This window comes from Ursus maritimus, unplaced genomic scaffold, assembly GCF_017311325.1.
Source record: "Ursus maritimus isolate PB19 unplaced genomic scaffold, ASM1731132v1 scaffold_3, whole genome shotgun sequence".
Classification (NCBI taxonomy): Eukaryota; Metazoa; Chordata; class Mammalia; order Carnivora; family Ursidae; genus Ursus; species Ursus maritimus.
In genome coordinates this window covers 85,983,595-85,997,213 of record NW_024425563.1, presented here as the reverse complement: position 1 = coordinate 85,997,213, position 13,619 = coordinate 85,983,595, and the positions used below count along the sequence as shown (strand labels likewise).

The window sequence follows — 13,619 nt, the reverse complement described above, 5'->3', positions numbered from 1 at the left end:
AATTCTGATGGATTAAAACCAGGGATGAATCTTTCAAGTTCCAGCCAAACGTAGTTCCAGCACTTTTGGGGATTCTGGGAAGAGCCGGATAGGCCAAGGAGTGCTCTCGAAGCCTGGGTTGACTCATCCTCAGGGTTGAAGAATGCTTGCCTGACACATTCCCAGTTTGGGATTTGCCTAGACCCAGAGATGTTCCTTAGGGGAGCTGGAAGCTGGAGCAGGACAGCTGTAGCCCCACCCCCACCGCTCCAGCAAGGACAGGGGTGTGGGCTAAGGTACGAAGCAGCCCAAATGTTCACATGGGCTTTTGGGGCAGTTGTCTTCCCAGCGGAGCACAGGCCTCCCCGGCTCAGGTATGACGTGATGTGATGGAAGGACAGAGGCCCCAGTGCTGGGTCTAGCACTGCTCCTAATTGGCTCAGTCATCTTGCCCTCTCTGCGCTTCCCTCTGTTTATTTGCATAACAAAGGGGGGTCGGCGCAGATGACCTCAAAGCTTTTTGTAGATTTAAAACTCCACGGACAGGGGCGCCTGGGTGGCTCTGTGGGTTAAGCGTCCACCTTCAGCTTGGATCATGATCTCAGGGTCCTGGGATCAAGCCCCGAATTGGGCTCTCCGCTTACTGGTGAGTCTGCTTCTCCCTCTCCCTCTGTGATCTGTCTTGCTTTCACTGTCTCTCAAATAAATCAATAAATCTTAAAAAATAAAGTTAAATAAATAAAACTCCATGGACAGTTGTGTCTTCTCTAAACTCTGTCCAGTGCATGGGATCATTCGGAGATTGGCACTGGGTGTGTGAAAGCCCCCTGCAAACGGAAAGGTACCACGCACATTAGCTCTTCTGATGATGGTGAGTCTGTGAGCTCTGGATCTGCCTGGGCCGTCACCTCGCAGATACTGTTCTTAATGGATTTTCCAGCTTCTTAGATCAGAGAGTTAACAAAAGCCTGGCTGAGCCTGGATTTGGTTTCTCAGAGACTGGACTTGGGGCCTGTTCTGTTGAAACACTTTCTCGGAGCCCGGTGACAGTCACAGACCAGGTGGTGGGGGCTCCTCCCCCAGTCCATCCTGTACTGAATGCCCAGTGACATCCAGCAGCAAGCACTATGCACTAAAAGAAAACCCCCAACTGAAGAGTGGTGGGTCACTCAGTGCTTAGCACACTTTCCACTCGGTGAATGGCCCAAGTCCAGACTTGCATGTTCCAAGTCGGCCATTGTCTTGGTCATCTTCTCCGGAACCAGTGATGTTTGGCCTGAGGTCCTTGGAGAGGCAGGAGGAACTGAGCCAGGAGGAGGATCCCATAGCACCCAGCTATGATGTTTCTGTCACCTTCACCTAAAGGGGCCCCCAAGTGCACAAGCCCCAGCAAGGTCTCTAGGAAAAAGGGCTGATGCTCCCCAAGGAAACCCCACCTAGCTAGAAAAAACTGAATTTTGGCTGCTTATTATGTACATGATCTTGTTTAATATACACACCCCACGACGGGGCAGGCTGGTGCCGCTATGGTCATCACATCATCATCATCATCACCACCATCATCATCATCACCGTCATTGAAATGGAAGCACAAAGATGTTAAATAACTTTACTCAAGGTCACAAAGCACCAGTATTTGTGTATCTACTATCAGAGTCGACACTCTACTATGCCTTCCCCAGAGTAGGGACAGGTCAGCTTGGTGCCTTCATGTGACCAGAGATCTTGTTCTGTCTTGAGACACTGTTTGGCAGCAAAGTCAAAAGAGTCACCAGAACTTGGTGGGTTAAATAAATAAAACTCGAACAAAGACCTGGCAGCTTTGGAGAAATGAGCTACTGAGGTTTGAGAAGTCATTTATCTCTAGGATTCTAGGAGCCTTTGAGGAGGAATTAGACCTTAGGGACAGCTTTTTAGGCCTGGGAAGAAGTCAGTCCAGGCAGAGAGGTGGCTTTCCCAGTTTAACGCTCCAGCTGAACTGTGCTAGGTGAAATAGGGACCTCCTCACCAGATTGTCTGCCACTGCCAACCGTGGTGGTTATGTCATTCTATCAAGAAGGGAGGCATTCTGGTGATTGACAAAATCACGGCGGGATAATGGCAGAGCTTCCAATACACCATATGCATGGCTGGTCTGGGGCTTCCCAGGTATGAACCTCCTATTTTATAGTTTTCTGTGTGTCTTTGTTGTTGTTGTTGTTATTTTTTAAAAATATTTTATTTTTAAGGACTCTCTACACCCAACGTGGGGCTTGAACTTACAGCCCTGAGATCAACAATCACACGTTCCACTGCTCCACCAACTGAACCAGCCAGGCACCTCCCTCCTGGTTTTTTGAAAGCACTTAGGCTTGTAGCTGGAGGCTCCGGAGTTGGCATTTAGAGAGTTGACACAACACTCCAGAATAAACCAGGTGGCAGCTGGGTGCTCTGTGTCAGGGAAAAGGAGTATTAAAATGATGCTCAGTAATCCTTCTCTCCGCAGAGTCCCTCAAAGAGCATGAGCCCAGGCAGCCTTTGGCTTATAGGAAAATAAAAATGGATAACATTCACAGAGATAGCCAGTAAGCGTGATGCAGGGAGAACAGAGGTGTTCAAGGTGCAGCCAACCCTTGACAATTATTAGGAACATCACTCCAATCACCATCACGATTTTAGGATAGGAGAAGGTACCAGACACATCGATCATGGAAGCTATCATACCCATGATTCCTGGCTAAGAAAAACTGCCCCAGTCGTAGCGCCCAAGGAGGGAATTGTCCCCAGCTGTTCCTGATCCAATGTTTGATTGTTTTTACCACGTGACCGTCTCTTTGCCAAATGTGATTGAACAGGAGTGGATGCCTTGCCCAGGACGTGCCACCCATGGGGAACTGGCTGGTATTGTTTGATGAAGCCCATGTCAACTGACCCTACCCAAATGAGAGAATTAGCAAGTAGATCAACCAAATTATATCTTTCTCTCTTAGGGAATTGATTTTGGAAATAAAGAGAAAATGAGCTGGCTGGTAGCAGGACACGAATCATGAAGGAACACTTAGAAGAGGTGAGTGAGGAGTGCAGTCACCAAGTCACCCTGATGCCGGGGAGCACCAGGACCAGTTCTAACACAGATGTCTCCCCGCGCGGGCTGGCAATGTACCCTCACAGGTGGCGACCACATTGTGCACAAGGTGGAGGATGTACCTTTTGTTGCAACTGAAGATGTATATTGTTAAACAGTGTTTGTCAGACAGGATGTTGAGAGGAGTGCTTCAGGCAGAATGGAGAACCCCAAGTGGGTGCTTTGGAGGGAAGAGCTGGAGCATAATGACAAAGTGTGCAATGGAGTTGTGTTTTGCACAGGTGTGCAAGTTTGGTCCTGTTGAGTATAGAAGACAGCAGTTGGGGCCATAATACTTATCCTCAAATAAAATACATCTGAAGGCTTGAAGAGTAACCAAGTGAATGGGATGACAAGTGGGGATGGGATTTAATTCCTTTAAAGACTTGCCAAAAATTCTAGTATTTGAACGTGCACCACTGTATTAGGGCTCTTTTGGTTTCAAGTGACAGAAATTCAACTCAAATGAACTTTTGAAGGAACTAGATGGCTCATATAATTGAAAAACGTAAAGACAGAACTGACTTTAGTCCTGGATCCACATGTGCAAAATTAGGAGTTACCCCTTCTCTCTTACTCCGCTTTCCTCCAGTTGGCTCTCTGCTTTGGTTGGTAGGCTCTTCCCACACTTGACAAGGTGGTCAACATTGTACTGTATGGTGACTAACATAATGTAATAAAAAAAATTAAAAAAAAAAAGGTAGCCAACATTGACTTCATACTTCATGCTTCCCTCCTTCCCGCTGAGCAGCCTCAGTAGGCAAAGAGTAATGCCTACAAGTATTACCCACGTCCCACGGACAGCTCTCAGTGGTCCACCTTGGGACACGGATTGATTTCTGAACCAATCACTGGGACCAGGGAAAAGCAGCGCTCTGATTGGCCTGGGTTGGATCACGTGTCCAGCTCCGCGCTAGGGAATGACGTCATCCTACCGGCGCACAGAGCCTACTACAGAAAATGGTTGTTACTGGAGGGATGGATGTTGAACAGGCAGTGACAACAGATGCCACCTTAGCCCCAAACAAAATGGCTGAGCTCAATCTCTCCAGAGTCATGAGCCTTGAACTCCTGACGTTAACCTCCTATAGCCAATGCTCAATGACTTTCTGTTCCCAGTTCCGTGAGGGAGGATAAACAATATTTTGGGTTTATTAATAACGGGTTTATTAGGTTCTTACCTACAAAAAGAATCCACTCTGGTTTGTTTAAACAGAAAAAAATATGTTAAAGGATATTAGTTCCCAGAATCTCCAGCAGAGTCAGAGAATGGGGCTTGAGGCTCTGCCACGAACAATACCCCACTGCCCACTCGTCCGGGCACAGGCTCGAGCCCACCACCCCTGTCGCAGGCTCCTGGGAGCGTCTCTGTCCCCGCTGCCTCCAGGGGCTGCACGTCCACTGCCGCGCTCCGCTCTGTCGCCAAGACGCAAGCCCCTGCCGCAGCGGCTTCCTCGCTCTTCATTCTTCCTGATTGAAGTTTCGTGTTGCTACGGCCAGTTGGCAGAGCCCGTGTCCTAGCTGCAGAGTGAGTCTGGGAAACTGAGTTCTGATCTCCACCCCGGTGAAGTAATGCCTGAAACACGGCCTACTTTCCTAAGTTAGAAAGGCTGTTCAAATGATGCCGGACTGGCACCAATATGACCCACATCCACGAGGCCACACTTCAAACAGTCGGGGCTTATATGTCTTCTGGGTTCCGGAGAGATCAAGTCACGGGGTCAAGACTCTTTATTTCCGCATGTGTCCTGCCAATAAATCTGTGAGTCTCTGATCTTTGCAACCAATGGAAGGCCGTTAACGCAAGCAGTTTGGCCAATGCAATTTGGAGAAAATTTAGCTTGGGGGAGTGTTTCCTTCCCAGCCAGATTGCATCACTAATGCTGAGATTTCTTCTTCAAGAGGAGAGTCTTCAGTGGGGCTTCTGAAGGTGCCTGCAAAGCATGGCCACGCGGAGCCTTCCCAGGAGTGCCAGCCCACAGACATTTAACAGGCCTTGTTCCAGAACTCTACGAATGCCACACTGGGCCACTGTTTCACCACAGACCATCCCCAGCCATTGGTAAGAAAAGGGTTGCCAGGAGGGGGCTCCCTGGCAAGGCCTTCCCCATGTGATAAATGTCCTTCAAAGTTTGGAATCCTACAGCAGCACTTCCCAGGGGACTGGGTTATCTGACCTCCTTCCTGTGGCTCCCCACTGCTCTTAGGAGCTCAAGTGATTAAATTAAGAAGATTTTTGAGGGGCGCCTGACTGGCTCAGTTGGTGGAGCGAGCGACTCTTGATCTCAGGGTTGTGAGTTCGAGCCCCACAACAGGCGTGGAGATTACTTAATTAAACTTAAAAATATATATAGATTTTGAGTATCAACTATGTGCCAGGCATTGTACTATTGTACTGACCCTGGATGTACGCGGCCTCCAGGGACACTTCAGACAAGTATCTCAGCCAAAGCTTAACTGCAGCAACGTGAGGCAAGGATGAGAATGAAAATGTTCAAGCACCATTATCCAGAAAGAGAGACATGGTTTTCATTTTTACAGACTTATTGATCAGGGTCACTTCAGAAGCTGAGGTCTTTGACTTAATAATACAGGCACATAGGGGCACCTGGGTGGCTCTGTCAGCTGAGCGTCTGACTCTTGATTTCGGCTCAGGTCACGATCTCAGGGTTCTGAGATCAAGCCCTGAGTCGGGGTCTGCCCTGGGCGTGGAGTTTGCTTAAGATTCTCTCTCTCCCTCCCTCTCCTTCTGCCCCTGGACCCTTCTCTCTCCCCGTCTAAAATTTAAAAAGAAAATAATAATAATAATAATAATAATAATAATAATAATAATAATATAGGAGTATAGTCATTATGCTTTCCAAACACAGAGTCTAACAAAGAAATGTCTCTGATCAGATCATTCCTTTGTGTAAAAGTCTTTCAAAGTTCTCACCATTAAATATATTTAATTTTATAATAAATGAAAAGTGTAAACTTGGAGCAAATAATGACCACCTGAGAAAACCCAGCCAGTGCAGTCACCTGGATACACATAACTGGCCCTCCACCCTGGCGGTGTGTGGAACTCCCCTCAGAGTATTGAAATGTTCCACAAAGCAAAATACGGGCTTTGAGAGCAAGTGAAAAGGGGAAATGTTTGCTCTAGACCCCAAATACTCTCCTCTGACCAGAGGCCTGGCCGGTCCCACGGAGGCGGCAGGTGCCCACGAGGACCGCTAGGTGTCGCTGTGAACCCGCGAGAGCCGGGCCTCACGCCGCGGGAACAGTTGAGCTTGGTCTGTTTTCAATCAACACGTTGTCAGTTTTCCTCCGCGAGGCCCCAGGGGTGTGCTAGGAATTTTTATTTCTTGAGAAATCCTGCGATTCAGCTGCCCTTTGTTGGCCCTGCTTGAGAACATGAAGACTGTGCTTGCTCTCCCAGCCCCCCAGGCTGGGGCCCCCCTGGCAAGGGTCTTTGGACCACCAGCTACAGTGCCACTCCTTCCCGGTTCCTCCTGTGAACAACCCTGGCCTCAGCCTTGCTCTCCCCCTCCCTTTCTGCCTCTTCACTCCTCTTTTTATCTTTCTCTCCCGGTGCCCAGTGACACTAATGAGCCCTCAGGGGCTCTGTGCAAAGGGCCTCATGCTAGAAGCCTTGTCCTGGTGAATTTCAAGGCACGCACACCAGCTCCCACATCAACTAGCTTGCAAATTCCATGCTCACATTCCACCTTCCCCTTCCCCTTTTGATTTTACCCCTGGCCTTGCCCCTTTTCTCCAAAGCAGCCACAAAATTAAGGCAGTGTTGGAATGGGAGCAACAAGACGCAAAGATATCTTACTGTGAGTTTCGGACCCTAGTCCTGGCGTAAAGGGGTTGGAAGCCACCCCTGCTTTCAGACCCCCCCACCTCCCTCTGCCACTTGCTAAACCGTGAGACCTCTGGCCTTCCTTAGCTGTGAGAGCTTTCTGAGTTTCCATTCTTCAGAGGTAAATTAGATAGTACCTCCTGATGCATCCATTAAATAAAATTATAAGTACAAAGGGCCCCGTGAGATCTTGCACACTGCAAGCATTCTATAAATGCAAAGTGATTTTAATTATTATTGCATGGACACTTATGCAGACGCGTTAGCACACACTCAGCCAAAGGTACAGAACTTAGGCCCTCGTTCCCCTGAACCTGTGGTAAGATGGTGTGTTAAGGAAACAAAATCTGGGGGCACTTGGTCAGAGATGCCAAGCACCGCGGCTGATTCTAACCCTCTCTACTCATGTCAACAGTGATGAAGTTGTTCTGAGCCCAGCTGGGAGCTGTCTTGGTCAATAGCAGTAGCTTGCTTGGCAAAATGCCCTGATGGAGGTCCTGGGGCCTTCTGGGAAAAGGCCACTTGTGGGCGGAGCCGCCCCTCCCTCCCCCCTCCCGAAGGTTTGGTACACCACTCCCTGGCTTCCAGCTACCACACTGCTGCTGTGGGGTTTTGTGGGTGACCACACGGCAGAATCCCGACTGTGGGTGCCCTGTGGCAGCTCTGCAGGCCCTGAGGCTACACACCCTGGAGAGCTTGGGGGAAAGGTGGAAAGAAGGCAGAGCCGGGTCTTTTACCGGAGGCGTTTCTAGACTACTGGAGGAAGAAGCTAAATGGTAAAAAGAGCCCCTGCTGGTCCAGATTAGTAACTGCAGCCCCATCCATCCGCCTTTGGAAGAGGGGGCTCATTCTGAGTGACCCAGATCTTGATTGACCGTCTTTGGAAGGCCCTGGAATACTCAGAGCCAAGATGAGCCTGTCTCATTGAGCCGCAGACAGGTCGGGAATGTGTACAGAACGGAGGAAAGAGTAGACTGCCTTTTATGCCGCCCAACGCTGAGTGCTCTGAGCTTGGCAGGACTCTGGGAGGCCAGTGGCCATTTCAGATCCCAACCCAAGGCAGGCAGAAGAGGACAGACACTCTGGGGGTGTATGTCCTGGTCCAGAAGCTGGTGTTGACACTGTACCTGTGACAGCTTGATTTCTGCAGCCAAAAGAAGCCTTGGACTTTCAAGGAAAAGAGTTATTCGGTCAGAGGATCCACCAGAGTGTTCAGTCATCTGACACCTTTTCCCACCGGAATGCAAATCAAGGGGCATCACTGAACTCTTCCCACTCAGGCTCGGAGCAGGCACCCCCAGGAACCCTCAGGTTCCTGTCCTGGTTCTGTGACCTCTGGGCAAGTCCCCTCATCTCTCCAGCCCTCAGCTTTCTCCTCTGTAAAATGCAGGGGACGGGACCAGCCGCAAAGCAGTGCCCAGCACATCTTAGACACACGGTCCCATCCTGAGGTTGGTAGAGAGATAGCTGCAGACCCCCCGGGGGTGCAGAGGAAGCCGCCACGGAGAAGCTCGGTGAGGTCAACCCACATTCCAGAGCACGCTTAGACTCCTCCTGCCCAGGATCTGGGAAGGGCCGAATGCCCCACACCACGGCCTAGACTGAGGGTGCCTCGCTTTCTTTGACAAATTTGGAAAACCCTCATGCCTTGGTGCTGAGAAGGCAAAATGGTACAGCCCCTTTGGAACACTCCGGCAGTTTCTCAGAAAGATACAGAATTACCACATGACCCAGCAAGTCCACTCTTAGAGACAGTCCAAGAGAAATTAGAACCTAGGCCTGCAAAAGTACTTGCACGCGAACATTCATTGCAGCATCATTCATAATAGCCGCGAGGCGCACACAGCTCGATCCAGCAGCTGATGAATGGATAAGCACAGCGCCATGTGCTCCCCCGGGAGAACGTCCCTCGGCCATGGCTGGGAAAGAAGTGCGGTGCCTGCTGCAGCCGAAACGGATCTTGGTAACGTTATGTCCAATGAAATAAGCCAAGACACAAAAGGACAAATACTCTAGGATTCTATTTCCGTGGAACGTCCAGAATAGGCAAATCCATAGAGACAGATGGATTCGTAGGTACCAGGGCCTGGGGACGGGGAATGACCGCGTATGGGACTGGGATTTATTTGGAGGAAGATGAAACTATTTTAGAATTAGGTAGTGCTGGTGGTCATACCACTTTGTGAATATACTAAAAACCCACTGAATTTTATGGGATGTGAATTAAATCACAATATGGATAATAAAATGGTTACCGAAAAAAAAAGGGACAGTTTCGCATGCCAGCTGGAGTGTGCTCTTACTGTGGAAGGAGAAACGAGATGGGCAGTGCGGGGAGGGCTAGAGAGCCTTGCCTATAAATCAGATTAACCAGGTTCCCTCCCTCAGCCCTGCCTGGCTCTGAAGGGGCTAGGGCTGCCTCCGCGTTTTCTCAACACCACAGAAATCAAAGAGCTGCGGGGATGCTGGGGCTCAGCGTGGGGGCAGCAGGAGGCTCGCCTCCAAGCACTGGGCCAGCCCCACCCAGCAGGAAACACATAGGAAGAAAAAAGCTCCTAAGCGTGCTTTGCTTTGGTCTTAAGATTTACAAGGATCATGTTTTCCAAACTCCAAATCAGGACTGATAATTACAGTTTGTGCTCATGGGGACAGTAGGAAATACCATTTTAAGGTAGGACCGTCTCCCCAGACCTGATCATAAGGCTTCAGTTTTCCTGGACACACTCATCTGCCTTTTTCCCCTCTAAGCAGACAGGTTTCCTAAGAGCTTAGACCCTTTGGGGAGTCCCAGGGAACATTTTTTTCCTACAACTCAGGTCTCCTGGGGAAAGGTGTTTAATCAGAACTGGACAGTGGTCAACCCTTATCTGTGATTTCGCTTTCAGAGATTTTCATTACCTGCGGTTGACTACGGTCCAGAAGCAATGATCCTCCTTCTGGCATGTTGCCAGAAGGTCGGTGGTACCTCAGTGTCACAGTGCCCATGCCATTCACCTCATCATCTCTCATCATCACAAGGAGAAGGGTGAGTACAGGACAATACGATATTTTGAGAGAGAGAGACCACATTCACCTAATTTTTATTGATGTGCATATTGATATAATTGTCCTGTTTTATTATTACTTATCGTTAGTAATCTCTTACTATGCCTCTTTTATAAATTAAACTTCATCATAAACTTTATGGATGTATAGGAAAAATATAGTACAAATAACGTTTGGTACTATCTGCCATTTCAGTCATCCACGGGGTGGGGTGTCTTGGAATGTACCCCCCATGGATGAGGGGACTACTGTACTTTTTAGACTGGGAGCAAATGTAATGCAGTGCTTGGGCTGAATGAGGTGCCTGTAACCTCTCCCGTGGCAGGGCACTGACTCCAGACCTAGAAAATCTATGCATGTTTCCTGTTTCCTCCAAGCCTGTTTGGAATATTGACAGGAAGTTCAGTGCAGCAGAAATGCTGAGGGGTTCTCTTTACTTCCCCAACACACACATGACCACCATCCCCTGGTAGTGACAGATGTCACAGATGAGGCATGGGGGCAGTTACATTTGGGAGGAACTGTTCAGTGTTCTCTGAAATGGCTGGTAGTTTCCACTAACCCCTGCTGTGGCCCTTTTCTATAATATGGAATAGGGCCTGAGAGAACTCAGAACTTCCTTCCTATCTGAGACACTCGTTCAAGAAGTTTCCTTATACCCACCATCCCCCACCTCTGCCACCCTGGACCAAGCTACCGACATTCATATCTGGATTAATCCAATAGCCACTTCATTGGTCTACTTCCAGCCCTGTTCCCTGCCCCCCATATGTCTATTCTCAAATCAGCAGAGATGCCTTTTTTTTCAAGATTTATTTATTTATTTATTTATTTATTTATTTATTTATTTATTTTAGCTGGGAGGGGGAGGGAGAGGGACAAGCAGATACGCCCCCAGAGCCCACATCGGGGCTCAATCCCACGGCCCAGAGATCACCACCTGAGCCGAAACCAAGAGTCCGCCGCTTAACAAACTATGCCACGCAGGCACCCCCAAGAGAGATGCTTTTAAAACATAAATGGTATCACCCCTGAAAGCCCTGCAAGGGCTCCCATCATACTTGGAGTAAGAACCAAAGTCCTTACTAGCGTCCCCAAAACCCTACGTGATGATTATATGATCCCCCGACCCCTCCCCATACACGCCCACAGACACACACTCCCAGCCTGTCCCCACAGATACATGCTCCCTCCCCCACAAACACCCCTCTGCAGTCACCTGCAGTCTTTATGCTCATCACCCTGTTCTTCTTACCGATCCTAGACTTGCCCCTGCCTTTGTATTTCCAGCCTGGAGGCTCTTCCCAGCTCCCTGCGTGGCTCTTTCCCCACTTGCAGCCACTGCTTCTCACCTCACTTACCGTGGGGGCGCTCCTTGAGCACCCTCGTTCACGTGGCCGTCCCCTCCCTCCGTAACCCTGACCCTGTTCATTCTTCTCAGTGGCATTTGCCACCATCAACACTTCATGCATATACATGTGGATTATGTGTCTACAGATACACATATGTAATGTGTAGAATCCATTTGTCTATCATTCCTGTGGAAATAAACGAAGACCAACCCTATGAGAAGAGCAAAAGCTACGACTTGTTCATAGCTCACTCCAGCAAGGTAGTCCGCCAGGCCACTCGAATTCTAGCAGAGACTCAAAGGCAGGCAGAGGAGCGGGAAAGCTGTAGGTGGAACAAAGGGAGGGCTTCAGGTATGGTCTGACCCGAGGCTGCGGGCGTGGGGAGGCTGCCGGCGTGGGGAGGCCGTAAGCAGGCTCACTGGAGGGGACGCATCTTCTGCGATTGGTGGGGAGTGATACCTGGCTTTCTGTGGTCGGTCCTCAGTTGGAAGTGGACATCAAGTTAGGGAAGCTTCAGTAATTCATCAGGCCCTGGCCATTCCGGGCAGCCTGTTACAGAAGTTATCGCTCACCGTCCTAGACTGAGACTAAAGAGAGCGACTTGGCTTCCGGCGAGCCTGACTTACAAAAGGCCAGCCTCCTGGGCCGCTCCTTGTGGATCAGGCCTTGGTTTCCTGCAGGTGGTGGGTCAGAGTTCTGTTTTTATCCACGGTCCGAGCGTTGTTCGTGTGTACATTCAGTCTCTCGTCCTTCACGAGGATATACACGGTAAGAACACTGTTTTATTTACTGCTCTATCCCCAGAGCCTGAAATAGCATCTGGTGCCTCGCAGGCACGCGGTGGCTGTTTGCTGTTGACTGTCCTAGTGTTCGTCCGGGTCCGGATCTCGTCGGAAACGCCGTGGCTCTGCCGCGTGGCCTGGGGAGCAAGCCCAGAGCAAGCGTGCAGAGTTCAGTCCCAGTGTGCGAATGTTCGCTGAGCGCTCGCTGCACAACGGAGGCTCTGGTGGGGCTGTGGTTACTCAGCTTACACAGCACACGCGGCGACTGAGCGTGGATCGAAGACCGGGATTCCCAGTGCTTTCGCCTTTGCTCGGAGCTTCTCTTCTCTCCCAGTTTGAACTCCTCTCTACCTTTAAGGTCCCACGGGTTCTAGGTCCTGCATTATCCTCGGAGACTGCTGGGGCCACCCCTGCTTTCTCCAGCACGGACCGCCGGTGAGACTCATTCAGTCCCCACAACGTGCCCGTGTGGTAGCTGCTTGTCTTTTTAAGGAGATGGTGATCTTCTCAGTTGGATTATTTATTCCCTTTTAGAGCAGAAGCTGCCTCTCACCCCCAAAACAGGTGACACACAGGAAAGTCTTGGGGGTCTGAGTCTCTGCCCATCCCCCCACCCCTCCTATGTTTGACCTTTTTTTCCCCTGAGGTCCGGATCAGGTGTCTAACTGGCCCCAGGATACTTCCATTTTCCACAAACGAAATCCCCCCTGGCTCAGCGCTGCCATTCGGACATGTATGCTGGCCTGACAGCCCATGGCTGGGGCCCCCTACTCACACATCTTAATTATTTTCTGACAAGGGCTCCCCTTGAAGTCTTTTACAGAAATATTTAAATAGTTCTGAGTTACCTGTTCTTCCAGAAAGGTTTGAGTTAATTTATCTTTCAGACAGAACCCTCAAGGCCGGGGGCACCTGGGTGGCTCAGTCAGTTAAGCATCCTGACCCTTGGTTTCAGCTCAGGGCATGATCTCAGGGTCGTGAGATCGAGCCCCGAGTCAGGCTCGGTGCTCACCATGGAGTCTGCTTGGGATTCTCTCTTTCGCTCTCCCTCTGCCCGTCCTCCTGCTCCCACACTCTCGCTCTCTCTGTCTGTCGCTCAAATAAATAAATCTTAAACACACACACTCGAGGAACCAAGAAATGAATAGTCCAGGATGGTACAGGGAGCAGAATCTTTGGGGGGCGCTTATCAGCAGGCTAAGGTCAGCCGTGGCAGATGGAACGTAAGCCCCTCAAGGGCAGGGATGTGGGGCAGCTGTGTTTACTCCTGAATCAGCACCTGGCATACAGTAGATGCTCCATAAATATTTATTGAACGAATGGGAGTTACAAACACGCACATTAAGTTTGAAATGAGAAACGCCACGTTTCAATAGGGATTGTTTTCAATATTCACTCATTTTGTCGCTTTGGTTTTCTCAGCCATCACAACGCACATTACATAAAAAAAGGCAAATGATAGAAGTACAGATGCGAAAGAGGGCTCTGAGGAGTGAGTGTCCCTGCCC

The 13,619-nt window shown here is 49.8% G+C and overlaps 1 long non-coding RNA gene across 1 annotated transcript; it reads left to right on the top strand.

Annotated features, from left to right (window-relative positions):
- The first annotated feature begins 1,642 nt into the window (after positions 1–1,642).
- On the top strand, positions 1,643–13,084 carry LOC103674636. The gene is made up of 4 exons (XR_571686.2): positions 1,643–3,025; positions 4,985–5,144; positions 9,818–9,957; positions 12,134–13,084. It is a non-coding gene; the product is annotated as an uncharacterized LOC103674636 (long non-coding RNA).
- Positions 13,085–13,619: the final 535 nt, after the last annotated feature.